General features: G+C 40.8%; 2 long non-coding RNA genes across 2 annotated transcripts; one reads left to right on the top strand and one right to left on the bottom strand.

Moving 5' to 3' along the window:
* Window positions 1-13,917: 13,917 nt before the first annotated feature.
* LOC122040988 lies at window positions 13,918-14,529 on the bottom strand. The gene is made up of 2 exons (XR_006128761.1): window positions 14,406-14,529; window positions 13,918-13,964 (listed from the first exon to the last, which is right to left on the bottom strand). It is a non-coding gene; the product is annotated as an uncharacterized LOC122040988 (long non-coding RNA).
* A 1,167-nt stretch (window positions 14,530-15,696) lies between these two features.
* Window positions 15,697-16,978, top strand: LOC122040989. The gene is made up of 3 exons (XR_006128762.1): window positions 15,697-15,855; window positions 15,986-16,041; window positions 16,933-16,978. It is a non-coding gene; the product is annotated as an uncharacterized LOC122040989 (long non-coding RNA).
* The last annotated feature ends 1,155 nt before the right edge of the window (window positions 16,979-18,133 follow it).

Here is an 18,133-nt window from a genome sequence, read left to right on the forward strand (position 1 = left end):
GCACAATCTCCACTATGTAAACACTCCTTTTCGGAAATAATTCGGAGGTGGAAAAGCCTTTACTAGCTCTCAATACAACAAGAAGAAATAAAAAGCAAATACAAATAAAATCTTACAAGATTTACAATAATGAAACCCTAACTTGCTCTCTTCTTATTTGGAGATACCTCTTGATACTTGGAAAATGCAGTAGCTCTTTTGCTCCAAGAGCCTTCAAGAATCGCCGACAATCAGCTTGAGAGGAATCGAGAGAGTTATGTTGAATAGTGTCACTGAAACTCTTTTAACGGACGCATAACAACTATATTTTCAACTTTAAGTGATTATTCTAATTGCTTAAGTGTTCTTAATCGATTAGCCGAGTCGATTAAGGACTTTCTATTTACTCAAGAATTAACCATAGGTGATTAAGTTTCCCTGCTTAATTGCCTATCGTAGCTACTGTTTCCTCACAAAAAACCTTAATCGCTCAGCCTAAGCGATTAAGTCATACTAAATCGCTTAGGCTAAGCAATTCAGCTAGCTTCTGTTTCCTCGCGTCAAATGGCTCTTAAGCGATCACCTTAATCAATTGTAGTCTTGGTAATCTATTACCCTAATTGATTATCAACCCTAACTTCTTCCATCCAAGTCTAGGGTTCACGTCCAACATCCGTTCAACCATGACCTATTGAAACTCCTCAATGCCTAGTATCTGGTCAACCTTAACCTGTTGGGATTTCATCACCAAGTGTCTGGTCAATCCTTTGACTCGCTTAGACTTTTCTCCTGATGTCAAGTATCTAGTCAATCCTTTGATCTACTTGGACTTCCAATCACCAAGTATCCGGTCAACCTTGACCCACTTGGACTTACTATCTCATGCCAAGTGTATGGTCAGTCTTGACCCACTTGAACTTACCAATCACCAGGTGTCTGGTCAACCATTGACCCACCTAGATTTCCACATGTCTGGCTTCACTGTCCAGGACTTTCTCACTGCCTAGCTTCACTAACTAGGACTTTCACCTAACTTCACTTATCAGGATTTTCCTTTTGTCTAGCTTCACTCACTAGGACTTTTCACCTGCTTTCACTCATCAGGATTTTTCAATTGTCTGGCTTCACTCATCAGGACTTCTCATCTGCCTAGTTTCACTCAATAGGATTTTTCATCTGGTTTACTAGGATTTTCAACTTCTGCCAACCATCCCGTTGGACTTGCCCTTGCCTAACTTTTTGTTAGGACTTTCCAATCATGTATTCGGTCAATCTTGACTTACTTGACTCTTCTTCATATCAAACTGGTCAAACCTTGACCAATCTTCCCATAATGGATAATTATACCTGTAATCTCCATATATTATCAAACATCAAAACTCAAACATCAAGACTAAAGCTTGAGCCAACTCAAGTTTAGTCAAATTAGTTAAACTTAACCTAGGAAAATTACACCAACAATCTCTTCATTTTTGATGTTTGACAATACATTTAAGTTAGGATAATCTCGTAGCTTCAATTGCTTCATCATGTCAAAGCATGAATGAGGGTTTCCTTCATTCTCCCCTTTTCAAAGAGGGTAGCCTCCCCCTTTAGATAATGAAGGTTTCTTAACTTAAACCTTACATTCTCCCCCTTTGGTATACATCAAAATCTCTCCCCCTAAAGAATTACCTATATGTTGTTCACAAGCTCACTTGTTATTTACAACATCACAATAAATGTCTCATACCCTTCATTGTGCCCAAAAGCTCATCCTAGAGCATACATAACAACGAAGGTTTAAAAACCTTCCATTTTGTTGTTAAAAAAAATCATGTCTTTAAGGAGTAGCTCCCCCTCAAAACATACTCCAAACTTCTGTCATTGCACCAACAATGACTTGGAGTTCCTAAACCTTTAGGAAATCCAAAATTTTGAAGTGTCAAGGTTCAATAATCAAATTGAATGCAAACCCTATCCTAAACTTCAACTTAGTCTCTCTTAACCATTCCAATCTTGTTTTCATCATGAAAACTACCCTTAAATGTTCACAAATGAATTTCTTAGGGTTAAGGTGGTTAACATGATTAAACATGGCTTATTCAACTTAAATAAATTTATTTAAGCTGAAATCTAGATCTTAAGCGCTTAAACAAAACTCTTAATCACTTAAGACCAGCCATAATCAATTGAAGTTGGGATTCAATCGATTCATGAGTGTTAATCGATTGTTGTAATCGATTAAGACCTTTAATCGATTGTTATAATCGATTCTGTGAGCTACTGTGTGTAGGACCGTTGTGGTCGGTTGGAAGAGGGTTGTTGGATATCCTACAAAATCAAAAACGAACAACCCTTCCTCGAACTCTTTAAGCTAACACTTGTAAAATAAATAAAGTAGATAAATAAAACATTAAAAAGACGAGGCACAAGATTTACTTGGTTACAACCGATGTGGTTGTTAATCCAAGGAAGGTTAAGCGCACTAGAATACTCCTTCAGGCGGAGAAGCCTCTTACAACGTTGAAGCGCTGAAAACAGAAGCTTAAATGCAACTCTAAAGCACACAAGCGTTGGAAATGAATTACTGGAGTTCGTTGAAAAGCTTCTGGACCAAGGCTATATGTATAGCCTTGGTCGGGGCGCCTGGAAGGGTTCCGGGTGCCCTAGGGGGATAAATTTTATCTCCCAACGTTCGGCTCGTGTCAAATTTCGATCCAGTCAAAAAGCCATTTTCGGGCGCCCGGAATGGTTCCGGGCGCTCGGATAGTCCGAGCACCCGGACCATTAAAGTCAACCTAGTTGACTTTTGGTTCGGGCTCTTTGCTCCGGTTCAGCTCGCTTCTGGTCCGGGTCTTCCACGCCGGCTCCGTTTGTTTGGGTGATCTCTGACATCCGAAATAGGGCTCACCCGAACCCAACTTCCGGTCTTCTCGAGCTTGCTTCCCTCCGGCTTCTCGTCCCTCGGAATCGCCGCGTGTTTCCTTCTCATCCGCCAGCGTACTCATCCGTAGTCTTCGTCCCTCGGTCGTCGACCTTCTCGCTAGCTGCGTCTCTTGCTCCCCAAGCAATCTTCCGCTCCGGCTTTCATCCCTCGGAACCACCGCATGCTTCCTTCTCGTCCGCCGATGTACTCTTCCGCAGTGCCTCGTCCCTCGGACGCACTGTGTGTCGTCCTTCTCACTAGCTACATCTTCTGTTCGAGTACCTGTGCTCCTAAGCTCCTGCACACTTAGACACAAGGTTAAATACAAACAGGACCTAACCTAACTTGTTGATCACACCAAAACAACCTTGGGGTTCCAACAATCTCCTCCTTTTTGATGTGATCAACCCAAGTTAAGGTAGGGTTAAAATAGATATAAAAATAAACAATTTATATTGCAATCACGTGCAACAAGAGAGAAAAAAAAATAAATTTTAACAAAAAAATTAAATTTTAACAAAAAATTTAAATTTTCAATTTCTACCTCCCCCTAGACTTATACTTTTTCTTCTCCCCCTTTGATCACATAAAAAACATGGGGTTCTAAGAAAAAAATCTAAGGGTAGACACTTAGAAAAATTATGAAAATTTATTTCAATGATTTTCTAAAAAAATTTTCCAAGTCAAAGAAAATTTCTAAGTTAAAAATAATTTTTGAAAAATTTTCAAGTTTTCATCATCAAGAAAAAACTTTCTAAGCCCAAAACTTTATGCAAGAAAATTTTAAAAAAAATTTCTATGCATTTTATTTATTTATTTTTTAGTTCTAATGCTTTTATCAAAAAGTTTTAAATTCCCATTTTGATTTTTCATAACTTCTTAAATCACACTTTTTCAGATTTAAAGTCACAAATATTAAGCATGCAAAAATTTGTATCATGTTAATTTCTATTATTTTTTTAATTTCAACTTCACAAAAAAATTTCAATAGCATAAATTCTAACTTGATAAAATTTTTCGATAATATAAAAAATTCTTTCGACAATGTGCAAGATTCGTTCGAAAAAATATTTTGTAGTTTGTAGGAATTTTTTAACGACAAAAATTCTAATTTGCAGGTGTCTATTAATAATAGATTTCTTAATCTATAAAACTTTTCCGAAGATTCAATTTCTGATTCGAAAAAATTTTCAGGCAATTTTTCGATTGATTGAACCAATTGATCAGAAGTTCGAGTCCATACCTGACTTACCTTTTCGATAGTTGATTCTCCCCCTGTTGAGTTGCTTTCTTCCGCAATTTCTGATTCGAAAAAATTTTCAGGCAATTTTTTGATTGATTGAACCAATTGATCAGAAGTTCGAGTCCATACCTGACTTACCTTTTCGATAGTTGATTCTCTCCCTATCGAGTTGCTTTCTTCCGAAGTCTCTCCCCCTTCATCGTTGCTAATCTGGAATGGGCTTTCTGTGGCTTCGGGATGGAATTCGACCATTGAGTTTGTTGGGGCTATTGCGGCACTTATCTCGATTTCGGACTCTTCAGATGATGGATCAGCGTTGGATTCAGCCTCGACTTGTTCTTTGTAGAGTTTCAAGTGTTGGTGCAACCTTGGTCAAGGTTGACCTGGTTGACCCGACTCGAGTTGACCTGACTCGAGTTGTATTTTGATGTTTAACGAGAACAGAAGAGTTGTATTTTGATGGGAGATTGTTGGTACAACCTTAGGTCAAGGTTGACCTGGTTGACCTGACTCGAGTTGACCTGACTCAAGTTGTATCTTGATGTTTGACAAGAACAGAAACTTGGGAGGTTGTGGGTGCAACCCTTGGTCAAGGTTGACCTGGTTGACCCGAGGTGAGTTGACTTGGCACGGAAAAGTCCAAGCAGGGAGCTTGGCACGGGAAAAGTCCAAGCAGGGAGCTTGGTACGGGAGAAAGTCCAAGTATGGAGACTTGACACGGAGAAGTCCAAGTATGGGAACTTGGCAAGTGGAAGTCGGAGAGGGCTCGGTAGCTCGTTCTCCGGACTAGGTCAGAGAGGGCTCGATAGCTCGTTCTCTGGACCGGAAGTGAAAATCCTGGTGAGTGAAGCCAGGTGAAAGTCCTGGTGAGTGAAGCCAGGCAGATGGAAAGTCCTGGTGAGTGAAGCCAGGCAATTGGAAAATCCTGGTGAGTGAAGCCAGGTGAAAACCCTAGTGAGTGAAGCTAGGTGAAAGTGAAAGTCCTGGTGAGTGAAGCCAGGCAGTTGGTGAAAGTCCTGGTGAGTGAAGTCAGGCAAGGGAAAGTCCTGGTGAGTGAAGCTAGGCACGAGGGAAAATCCAGATGGATCAAGGCTGATCGGACATCTGGTGTTGTGAAGGTCAAGTAGGTCAAGGGAGTGACCGGATACTTGGCACGAAGAGAAAAGTCTAAGTGGGTCAAAGGGATTGACCGGACACTTGATAGGGAGTCTTAGCAGGTCAAGGGAGTGACCAGATACTAAGCATGAGATACCAATAGGTCAAGGTTGACCGGATCTTGGTTTGGAAGGCGTGGGACTTGGTTTGGGCAAAAACCAAGAGCTGGATCGATCAATGGATCGATCCAGTGATACACTGGGTTATCTGATCAGTCTGGTGACCGATCAGTAACCAAACAGTATGGTACTGTATGTTATCTAATCGGTCTGCAGACCGATCAGAAAGCGAACAGAAGTTCGGGAGAAAAGGAAGGGACATGCATGCTGATCGGTCCCTGGACCGATTAGAGGAAGCTCTGATCGGTCCCCAGGACCGATCAGGGTCTTCCTGGACCGATCAGGATATGTCCTAATTGGTCCAGGTATATCCGTTGAGATTCAACGGGTATCTCTGTCTTCTTCGCTGTCTGCTTTGCAGGTGCAGTTGCAGGTTCAGGCTATATAAAGGAGATCGAGGGCTGCTATGATATATTTACTTTTCTTCTGGTTTGAAGCTTCTGCTTCTTCTTCTTCGCTGCTGTGATTTGAGCTTTGCTGAGCTCGCTTCTGCTTGAAGCTTCGTGTGAGCTTCATCGGCTGGTTCCTGCTGTTGTAGGCGTCTTGTGAAGCTGCTGCTTCATCCAGTCGAACAGAAGAAGACAAGCTAGTATTGTTACATTTATGTTCTTAGCTTCTTGCTGTACTTGTACTTCTGCTTGCTGTTGCAAAGTTTGTGGCGAGATTTCTCCACCCAGAAGGAGTGTTCATTAGCCGGTTCTCCGGGGTCTCATCCACCGACGGATTGGTAGGCTTCGTCCACCTTACGGACACGCCGAGGAGTAGGAGTTTATCTCCGAACCTCGTTACATCGCTGCGTGTTGAGGTTTGATCTTCTTGTCTTTGTTTCTTTGTTTTATTTTCCGCTGCGCTAACGTCAACTTGTAGAAAGAAACGAAGATTTGGGGTCGGTTATTCACACCCCCCTCTCTAGTCGCGACCATCGATCCTAACAAGTGGTATCAGAGCGAGGCCGCTCTTCGTCGGATTAATACCCGGGGGAGCACGAGCTAGAGAATAGATCAACTTGGAGAAGATATCACGATTCCACCCTTCTACGATCGCGACGACTTCGCGTATTGGAAGGTAAGAATGAAGTATTTTCTTATGACTAACCTAGTAAATTGGAATTGTGTACAAGTAGGTTTTAATCCTCTGGTGGATAAAGAAGGAGAACCTCTTGAGAAGAAGAAGTGGACGAAGGAACAAATCCACCAATTCATAATCAACGACGAGGTAACGAAACTCTTTGAATTTTCATTACCTAATGATATCTTGTGTAAGATAGGTGGATACAATAATGCCAAGGAGTTGTGGAACAACTTGGCTAAGTTCCATGAGGAGAGCTCCAATTCAAGTCATGAAGAGGAGTCAAGTGAGCCAAGTAGCTCACATCATGGAGGTATGGAATTAGAAGTTGAGGGCTACTCAACATCTAAGGAAGAAGAGGAGGAGAGTTCTTCTTCAAGATTGGAGCAAGAAGAAGAAGCCTCTACCTCTGGAAGGGATGAAGGAGAGAGCTTATATCCATCCTCAACCCTAGGTAATTCAAGCATTTTAATTTCGAATAAATTACACATAATGTGCTTTGAGTGTAGGGAATATGGACATTACAAGAGTAAATGTCCAAAGAGGATAAGGAAGACTCCACCGGCGCCAAAGGTCAAGGAAGCCGGAGTCCCGATACGCAAGGGCAAGGAGCACGTGGTGTGCTTCCAATGCAAGCAAAGGGGACACTATAGGAGTCAATGTCCGAGGGGGAGGCAACCTCACAAGGACAAGAGACCGAGCACATTGATAGGGGGAGCTAAGGCAAACCCTAAGGTACCTTTTAAGGCACATTATTACAATTCTAATAAGACACATGCTAGTAGTTTTATTGCAATTGCTAATAATGATAAGCATGTTAATTATATGAATCAATATATGTGCTTAGGTGCTAAACATGTTAGCTTGAATAAGGACAACTCTAGAAATGTCAACCCTAGGATTAACTCATCTAAGGTTAAGGGAAACCTAGATAGGAATCCCAAAACTACTAGACATATGCCTAGGAGTACCTCAAAGAACAATGACAAATTAAAACTTGAGGTATTAGAAAAGGAGAATCAAGTCTTGAGGTCAAGACTTGACACTTTAGAAAAGACCCTTAAAAATTTAGAGAAGTCAACTCTAGGGTCTAAGGGTCAAAAACCCAAGTCCAAGGACATGAAAGGTTTGGGTCACAAACCTAAGTCCCAAGTGGTCAAGCCCACTTATCACAATGTTCCATTCGATTATGGAACAAAATCTAGGACTAGGAAGACCATCACCAAGGTCACAAGGAGAGTCACCCCTAGAGTTGATCTTGATGAGTTCCAAATGACCAAGGCTTCAAAGCCTAGGAGGGTCATTAGGAGGGTTGCTAGGGAAGTCATTCCTAGTGAATATTTAGTGAACCCAATGAGCTCAAATAGGTATTGGGTTCCTAGGAGCGTGATTTCATCATGCTAGATGAGTTAGGGTGTGCCAACCTTACTTGAATAGGTAGTTAACCTAATCATGGCAAAAGGTGGCACTTTAGGAATTTTCAAGGTGTGATCAAGCCTTGAAAATGAAATTAAGAATTATTCCTAAGGTGATTAGAATGTGCCAACTACATTTGAGGAGTTCTCTTATGTCAGTTTAATTGGCACATAGTGATCTAAACATCCTTGGTATATGATTTTAGGTCTATTACTCTTAGGAATATAGAACCTATGGTAAAATGATCAAAATTATCAAAAATGGCAACTAAGGCTAGAATTAGGTATTTCCTATACCTTTACATGTTATTTGCCATATATTGTTTGTCATATGTCATGTCATGACATCATATTTAATTTAGTATCATTTGAAATGTCATGATAATGCTTAGGTTATTTATATGTCATGCCTTAGTTAGAGTTTCACACTTTATGCCATGACATCATGACATTGGCACATGTTCCATTTATGATACTATTTTATGCCATGTCATCATCTCTTGCATTTATAATCAATGAAATTGATTTAAGGACTAAAACACAATTTGATATGGAGATCAAATTGTTGTTTAGAAAATGCATGAGAACCTAGTTAAGATGACCTAAATCCATATCTCACATCAAAATTGACTTGGATGTGTTTGATACACCTTAGATATGTGTGAGATATTAGGATGATGAGTTAGGATCAAGGTGCATAGTTCTTGTACCTAGATGAGCCTAATTCGAAATTGGAGGATCATAGGGAAAACTTGTGTACAAGTCATGTACATATAGTCCTGAGATTATGGTCCTAAATTAAAGGGTTTAAAATCATTTTAAAATTGATTTGAAAAACCTTGATGAAACTTTTATAGTGATAGCATTCATCATTGAGCAAGTTGAAACAAAGTTGAGTTAAACTTGAACTATTTCAAAGTTTTTCGAACTTTGTATCAAGTTTTGAAAATGGAAGTTATTTTCATCGAAAATTATTTTTCCGTGATAATATATGTTATGAGGAATGTATCCTCAAAATTTTACAATTTTTAAAATTTTATGTGATTTTTGAGAGGTTTCTGAATTTCGGAAGTAGAAAAATCAGAAACTTCTGATATCAGAGTTGGGGACCGATCAGAGGGGATTCTGATCGGTCCAGGGCACTCTGGATCGGTCACTGGACCGATCTAGGGAAGTGTGGATCGGTCTAGTGACCGATCCAGGGAAGGTCTGATCGGTCAGGTGACCGATCAGCGCGTGCCAACTTGCTGATTTTCGACTGTTTTGTCTGAAATTTCAGCTGGGAGTTGGTGTTTTAGATTTCTAAAGGCTTGAAACTCTCCAAGACATTGTTGGTACAATGGTCAAGGGGGAGTTGACCTTTAGGGGGAGTTTTACCTATTAGTCAAGGGGGAGTTGACTTTTAGGGGGAGTTTTTACTCCTAAAGACTTGAGTGATATGGGATTATCACTAAGTTAATTGTTGACCTTAGTATCAAGGGGGAAATTAAGGGTTTCAATGAAAGGTATGGGACCTTCATTAGAAAGAAACTCTTGACCTTGATTCACTCTTTTTGATGTGTGTCAAAAAGGGGGAGAGTGTAGGTTTGGGGAGAATGTTCAAGGAAGAACATTAGAAAACCTAAGTTAGGTTATGGTTTTGTCAAACATCAAAAAGGGGGAGATTGTTGGTGCAACCTTGGTCAAGGTTGACCTGGTTGACCCAACTCGAGTTGACCTGACTCGAGTTGTATTTTGATGTTTGACGAGAACAGAAGAGTTGTATTTTGATGGGAGATTATTGGTACAACCTTAGGTCAAGGTTGACCTGGTTGACCTGACTTGAGTTGACCTGACTCAAGTTGTATCTTGATGTTTGACAAGAACAGAAACTTGGGAGGTTGTGGGTGCAACCCTTGGTCAAGGTTGACCTGGTTGACCCGAGGTGAGTTGACTTGGCACGGAAAAGTCCAAGCAGTGAGCTTGGCACGGGAAAAGTCCAAGCAGGGAGCTTGGCACGGGAGAAAGTCCAAGTATGGAGACTTGACACGGAGAAGTCCAAGTATGGGAACTTGGCAAGTGGAAGTCGGAGAGGGCTCGGTAGCTCGTTCTCCGGACTAGGTCAGAGAGGGCTCGGTAGCTCATTCTCTGGACCGGAAGTGAAAATCCTGGTGAGTGAAGCCAGGTGAAAGTCCTGGTGAGTGAAGCCAGGCAGATGGAAAGTCCTAGTGAGTGAAGCCAGGCAGTTGGGAAATCCTGGTGAGTAAAGCTAGGTGAAAACCCTAGTGAGTGAAGCTAGGTGAAAGTGAAAGTCCTGGTGAGTGAAGCCAGGCAGTTGGTGAAAGTCCTGGTGAGTGAAGTCAGGCAAGGGAAAGTCCTGGTGAGTGAAGCTAGGCAGTTGGGAAGTCCTGGTGAGTAAAGCCGGGTAAGGAAAAATCCAGATGGATCAAGGCTGATCAGACATCTGGTGTTGTGAAGGTCAAGTAGGTCAAGGGAGTGACCGGATACTTGGCACGAAGAGAAAAGTCTAAGTGGGTCAAAGGGATTGACTAGACACTTGGTAGGGAGTCTTAGCAGGTCAAGGGAGTGACCAGATGCTAAGCATGAGATACCAATAGGTCAAGGTTGACCGGATATTGGTTTGGAAGCACTACAACAAAATCGCTCATAGACATCAGTGGAACAACAACGGTTTTAGGCTAAAACCGATGTCTTTGAGTATTTTACACCGGTTTTTTTAAAAACCGGTGTCTATGAGCGCAGATTTTAGCTCATAGACATCGGTTTTTTAGGCGATGTCTATGAGCGCCCTTTTTTTGGTTAATAGACACCGATTTTAACATCAGTTTTTAAAATCCGATGTTAATGAACCCAAATAATATTTTAATTTTTCCCCACAAGCCAAAATATGCACACTGTGAATTCCCTCCAAACCTAAATCTTTATCCCGCCCTTCCTCCGCGCGACATCTCTCTCGCGATAACCTAAACCTCCGACCATCCAACCATCCGACCATCTCTCTCAGCCTAAACCTAAACCTCCGACCATCTCTCTCAACCTCATCTCCCTCTTCCCCCCTTCCTAGATCCTCTCCCGATCAGGATCAAGACACGACGAACTTGCTTCTCCGTCCAACCACACTGCATCTCCTCCAACTCCTCCATTTGGTTGAGAAGAGGAGGCCTTGGTAGCATACATCATTCCCACCCGGGCGTCCAGAGCCACCGGCACCACCTCCTCCGCCACCTCCGCGAACAGCGGGCTGAACCGTAGCAGGTACGACTCCCGACACGTCGTCCCCTCCGGGCACACCGCCAGGCCCCCCTCCACCGCTAGCAGCCGCTGCATCGTCGCCGCGTCTCGTCCCCTGTCCCGGGTCAGCCGCACAGTCCGCATCGGCGCCAACGCCTCCGACACCCGGCTATGTATGGCCACACCGGCCTTGACCATGTCCCTAATCGGCATTGAGAAGCTACAATGCCTTTAATCGGAGCAAAAATTGGCACGGGCTTTGTCTCTCCTCTTCATTTTTTTTTCTTTTTTTTCCTCTCTCGCATGACCGACACCCCCAAATCCGCCTTCTCGTGATCTGCTCCAAGCGGCGACAACAGCAACTCCGACGGCGTTTGAGAAGGGCAACTCAGAGGAGGACGAAGCTGGCCTTCAGCATTTACTCCGGTGAGGATCCCTCTTCTCCATTTTCCCCGAATTATCCATCAACAGGCGGCGGATTTAATTAGGGTTTTCACCGGCGTGGTTGCGCCGGAGGATTCCCTCATCTCTGATTTGACCAAGTCTGAAATCCCTTGCCGACGTGGTAGCGAGAGCAGGGAAACTCAAAGGAGGACGGAGCTGGCCTTGAACATCTTCTCTGGTGAAGCCTTACTGAAATCCAACACTGAGGCTGTTGTGGACTTCCACGAACGTGGTTGCGAATGCTGGCATGATCCCAGCAACTTCAATCTTCAATTGTGGCAGCAAGCTTCATTTCATCTCTCTGCTATTCAACTTCGCGTAGTTTGTGTTGGTGGAATCAGTAGATCAGAGGGTGAGGACAGTAATTTTTGTGTAATCTGTTGCTCTTCACTGAAGTGTTTAACTGCGGGAAGAACCAGCCATTATGTATCATTGTCCGGGATCAGTTTAGTCATCTGTATTGCTGTCCACCGGCGTTGCTGGTTCCATCTCCGGGCCCCCTTGTGACAAAGGAGGTAGTCGATTGGAGTTGATCGCGGAATAGTGGTTTGGATAGTTAGTTTATTTTCCTATTGAATGTTTCATGTTTAGTTGTTAGTTTACTTTTGTGTTTAATCTATGTGTTATTTCCTTATGATACATGTGGAGTATTTAGCTTTACTTTGTTTAGTTTTATTTATGTATGATTGTTAATCTTGTATCATAGGGTGACAATGTGATACATGTTTAGCTTTTATGCATAGTTAGGTTTTATTTGATTGTTGTTAAGTTGATTAGTCAATTGTTTTTTGTTTAACTGTTGCTTTCTTTATGTATGGCCACACCGGCCTTGTTTAACTGTTGCTTTCTTTATGTATGGCCACACCGGCCTTGACCATGTCCCTGAGAGCTCTCTGTTTGTCAGGCCAAGAGATGACCCCCGTGAAGTAGCAGCCCTTCACCACCTGCAGCTCCGCCCCCACCACCTCCCCCACCTCTAAGTACTCCTTCAAGAATCCCTCCACCATGAGCCTCGGCAAGGTGGTGAGCACAACAGCTCGCCTCCCTTTCAGCACCTCGCATGCATGCAGATGGAGGTTCTCCAAGAAAATTTTCGGCAGCACAGTCCTAGCGATCAGCCTCAGGTCCCCCGTCCTCAGCCCGCAGAAGGTCACGAAGGCCATGATCCTCATCCCAAACTCGTGCTTCCCCAAGAGACACAAGGCAGGGGAGAGCGCGAGGAGGAGGAATTAGTATAACCAATCCTCTCGTTTCAGAGTAATATGATTATAACTTTCTTTTTGTTTGAGGTTCACATCCTTACTGTATAAATAATTTTTTGATGATATTGTATATTTATGACTTATCTGATTATTTCTTTCAACTTGCTACTGTGGACCAGGTATGTTCCTTCTCATTTGCACCTTATGGTCTTTGAGTTGGTAAAAAACTCTCTGCGTGCGGTTCAAGAATGTTTTATGAATTCTGATAAGAATGCCCCTCCTGTTAGAATTATTGTCGCTGATGGGATTGAAGATGTTACAATAAAGGTACGATACCAATAAATACTTAATCTTCAATTATTGTTATTCTGCTTGGTAAGCAAGATTGCAATACTTCAAGAATAAGAAAGGATTAGTTAAAAATTCATGCTGTCTTGGCAAGTTGCAGAATTTGAATTTAACACAGAATACTAGGTACTCTAGAAAATAGAAACTATATGTAGTGAAGATGAAAAATATGAATTTAAATTATATTTTTTTTAGGAATTCTTGACAGTTACTGATGTCTTGCAGGCATTTTTTATTTCTTGAAAAGTGTTGATACTGCAGAACCACCAGATGTAGATTTGCAAGACAGAGAACAATTATACATTGAAGAACATAATTGGACTAACTCCTCACTCTTTAAAGTGGTTAATCAGATTTATCAGAAAACTATTACAAATGAAAGTTAGGGAAATTCTCAAATATTTCATGAATTTGGGGCTCATTGCTACTGGTTATTTTTAAACCAGACAATGATTATGTGAAATCCAAGAATCTTCCACTTTGTCTATATCTGACTATATGCATACAAGAATACGTCAGAGCCTGTTGAAAATCTTTTACTGCCAACATGTATATCAGCATCTGCTGTTGATACAAGTATAACACCCGGATAAATGCAAAAATATTCTAATTTTTGTAATTTATCTTCTTCTTAATATCATTAAATTATATCTTATGGCATTTCTCTGTTTGTTAATACTCATGGTTCGAGGAATTTCTTATAACACCCTACTTAACCAGATATACACTTTTAGATCCCCATCTTCATGCACATGGCTAACTGTAACCCGCGAGGTCTTCTGACTTTGTGTTTTTCAATTCAGGGTCTACTAGTTTACTTATCTCTTCTGGGTTTTGAAGATACTTTGTGGCCTGTATAACATAGAAGAACAATGAGCCGTGGATATATAGCATGAATCTACTAATATGAATCACAAACTGTTGGATCAAGAAGGATATATCTTGAGACTAGCGAACCCAAAGGGCAAACAATGTTATGTCTTTTCCAACTAATGAATCTCCAAAGGGAAGATAATGTTGAAAGAAACTTGTGATTTGCAGCGAGGCTATGGTTTCCTCAGTTGGGATGTGATAAGGTAGCTAAATAGAGGTAATACAACCTTTAACTTACCCTGACTATTGTATGAACTGATTAGAGGGCTTGTTGAGAATTAAGCTTCTAAACTACATGGAACAAATGATTATCGGAAGTTTGTAGGAAATAAGAACAAATTTGGGTTTATGCCCTCAGTATCTGTTACAAGAAGCTGATGCTGTTTTTGAGTATCAAATATTTTCAAATATGCATCTTACCCAATTTATCAGACACCCTCTTTCCTTGCAATATGGAGGTCTTCCACTGATTATTTCCAGTAAAACTACTCCAAAAGCAAAGATGTTAGCTTGAATTTCCATTTCTTGTTACTCTCGAGGAACATGGGCGGCCGATTTAACCCTAAGAAAGGCATGGCGTTTGAGGGTTCTATCTTCGACGCCGGGCCGATTTTTGAGTCCTATGGCGTAGCTCACGGATAGGCAGGTCGATTGCTCGATTTTTGAGTTGGCCATCATCATCATCTCCTTGTTGCTGGAGAAGGGACTTCATCATGTCTGGGAGGTGAGTCAGAGCTTCGCTTTGTCTGATATGTGTTTGGGTATTTTTCTTGACAGGAAAGTTGCTCAGGAATTTATTTTTTTTACTATAATTTTTAAAGGAAAATTATGAGGCGTTTGTCTCAATCTTGATCTATGTATGTATGTATTGGGAAAAAAAAATCTAAACTATCTTGATCAGGATGAACTTGGTTTGCGAATACAAAAAGTTATTTTGCTTTGTTGTTTCTTTGGGAGTTATCAGTAACATCAAGAAATTAAATGAAGCGAAAGAGGTTTCTTTACGAGTTATCAGTCATGTTTCACGAGGAAGCATGGTTTTATAAATTCTCAGTTTATATCTTAAAGATTAATCATTTTTCAGTTTCTGGAATGTATGGGGCTGCAAGTGAGAAATTGTATGGGGAGTTTATATCTTTGGAATGTATGGGGCTGCAAGTGAGAAATTTTCACCAGATCGCGAAAATCTGCGTGCCAAAGGCAGTTGCAGATTCTATGCTGCCATGTCGCCCTGATGCAGAGTCAACTGGCAGAAATAAAAGGCGGCTACTCGCACTGGTGCTGACGGAGTCACACCTGAAGCGCAGGATTTTAGCTGCTGGTGATTCAGTGGTTGAATGCCCCCCAGTGAGTAGTGCACAGCAACTTCCAATTCTCTGATTGTTTGGTTGAAAATAATCTATTGTAAACAAAATCTAAGAAGCTTTCACTAAAATGTTCAGTTGCGATCACTTGTAGGAAAAGGAGCAACTGATTACTGCCACAGGCTTGCACCAGTTGCACATTCTGATCTTCTTTTTGGCTGAGTTTCATGTGGTAAATAGTGCTCTTATAATGGTCCTTGGAAGAGCAAAGGTGAATCTGCAGTGACAGAGTAGTGGATTACATTATGTATCATTCTGAATAATTCCATAGCATTGCCTGAGGATGATTTAGTTTAGCTGTTGCAGTATCCACTTTGCATTGATAATCTTCTCTTGGGCGGATACACAGATGGAAGGATTGGGAAAAGGATACGACATCGGCTGAGTATGCCTTCATGACTGGTATATATATGTTCACTATTCTTTGTTTTTTTGTCCCAGATTTGCATCCTTGGATCCTAGTTTGAGTGGTAAAAGTGCAGAACCAGTATATCGTGATGCAAAAGGTTTGAGTTCTCTGACACAACATTGAATTTGAAATTTTTTCATGTACATTTGGAAGCCCAGATTCTACTGGTTTTGTAGTTTTATATTTGCATGTTTCTGACTACTGAGTGACTGAATTATTTTCTGCAGGGAAAGCTATTTCAAAGGAAGAGCTACTGAAACCAAAGGAGGAAGAGAAACCAAAGGTATTTTTCACACACTTCATCTTTGATTTGGTGGTCATGTTTACCATACGTGTCAGTTAATTCCCAAGAGCTATATTTTTTGTTTCACTTTTATTGTTAGCTATATGAGCACAACATGCTATGCTTTTGATTTATTATTACAGCTATTTATCAGAAAGGAGAATTATTGGTACACTTTTGATTGTTTAATTATAGGCTCTCTTAGTTGGAAGCAAGTGTAGTGCTGATTGTGTAGGAGTGATTTGTAACCCTTATTATTATTTATTAGTTTTTGCACAATTTTTTATGTTGGATCCATTGTTGTCTAGTTGATTTTTATTTGCTCTTTTTGTTTCTTTAAGTTCACTTCCATTTGCAATCTCTTCATATATTAGTGACTAATGGTTGGTTGCTGTTCCTGGATTTGTTATAGCGCTATTGGTTGTTTCTACTAAAGAAAGTTAACTTTTATCAGGAATATTCTTCTGTGATCTTCCTACACAATTGGGAGACTTTGTAAAACCAAAGTAACTAATTTATTAGGTTGAAATGATAGATAGATGAGTGATCTCAGTCTTGGCATGACTAACATTTTTTTTTTTTATGTTCAAAACCTTTCATTTTGTTTTGTATGGTTCTCTCTAAGAGCATGGACCTAGTTATCTTTTGACAGCTGAATATGATTCTTTTACTTCATTTGTAACTGCAAATTCAACTTTTTGATACCTTGTGAATCACTGAAGATCCTTATTGCAAGCATTGAAGTAAGCATTGATGTGATTGAGATAAATGATGAATAGGTCTCTTTTTAAGCATTCAAATTAGTCATCTTGTTACCTGGTGCTCTTACTACTTTTTCAACTATGATTTTTGGTCTTGATTTACTAATATATTATTAATGTGTTTTTACAGTTTACAAATCTCAAGTACTTCAGAGTTGAAATTGATGAAGTGCGGTTCGAGTGGGCTGAATGCATGCTAGATTACATTTGAGCAGGTAACTTGATGTGTTAACAGAATGTTATACTTTGATTTTGATATCTATTAGCTAGCTTTTGATGTAAAAAGAATGTTTGGGTATTTTATGGATATTGTTGTAAGAAGATTATTTATATAATTTGTGAATATTTGTGTATTTTATGGATATTATTGAATGAAGAATATTTGTATAATTTGTGAATATTTGTGTATTTTTTTTTGTTATTGTCGGTTTTAAAATCAAATCTGTGCTGTTAAAAAATATACATATTACATCGGTTTTCCACCGATGTAAAACCGGTGTTATAAAGTAATATTACATCGGTCATTTACCGCTGCCAAAACTGGTGTTATTAACATACAATATTACATCGGTTTTACACCGTTGATGAAACGGTGTCGTTAAGTGATACTACACCGGTTAATAACCGATTCGAAGACCGGTGTCGTTAAGTGATACTACACCGGTTTTAACCCGATGTCTAAAATGGCAGACTTTTAACATCGGCTTCATAGACATCGGTCGAAAATCAAATAGACACCGGTGGAAAACCGATGTCTATGAGCGATTTTGTTGTAGTGAAGGCGTGGGACTTGGTTTGGGCAAAAACCAAGAGCTGGATCGATCAGTGGATCGATCCAGTGATACACTGGGTTATCTGATCGGTCTGGTGACCGATCAGTAACCAAACAGTATGCTACTGTATGTTATCTGATCGGTCTGCAGACCGATCAGAAAGCGAACAGAAGTTCGGGAGAAAAGGAAGGGACATGCATGCTGATCGGTCCCTGGACCGATCAGGGTCTTCCTGGACCAATCAGGATATGTCCTGATCGGTCCAGGTATATCCGTTGAGATTCAACGGGTATCTCCGTCTTCTTCGCTGTCTGCTTTGCAGGTGCAGTTGCAGGTTCAGGCTATATAAAGGAGATCGAGGGCTGCTACAGAATACTTTTCTTCTGGTTCGAAGCTTCTGCTTCTTCTTCTTCGCTGCTGTGATTTGAGCTTTGCTGAGCTCGCTTCTGCTTGAAGCTTCGTGTGAGCTTCATCGGCTGGTTCCTGCTGTTGTAGGCGTCTTGTGAAGCTGCTGCTTCATCCAGTCGAAGAGAAGAAGGCAAGCTAGTGTTGTTACAT

This window comes from Zingiber officinale, chromosome 2A (genome assembly GCF_018446385.1).
Source record: "Zingiber officinale cultivar Zhangliang chromosome 2A, Zo_v1.1, whole genome shotgun sequence".
NCBI classification, from domain to species: domain Eukaryota; kingdom Viridiplantae; phylum Streptophyta; class Magnoliopsida; order Zingiberales; family Zingiberaceae; genus Zingiber; species Zingiber officinale.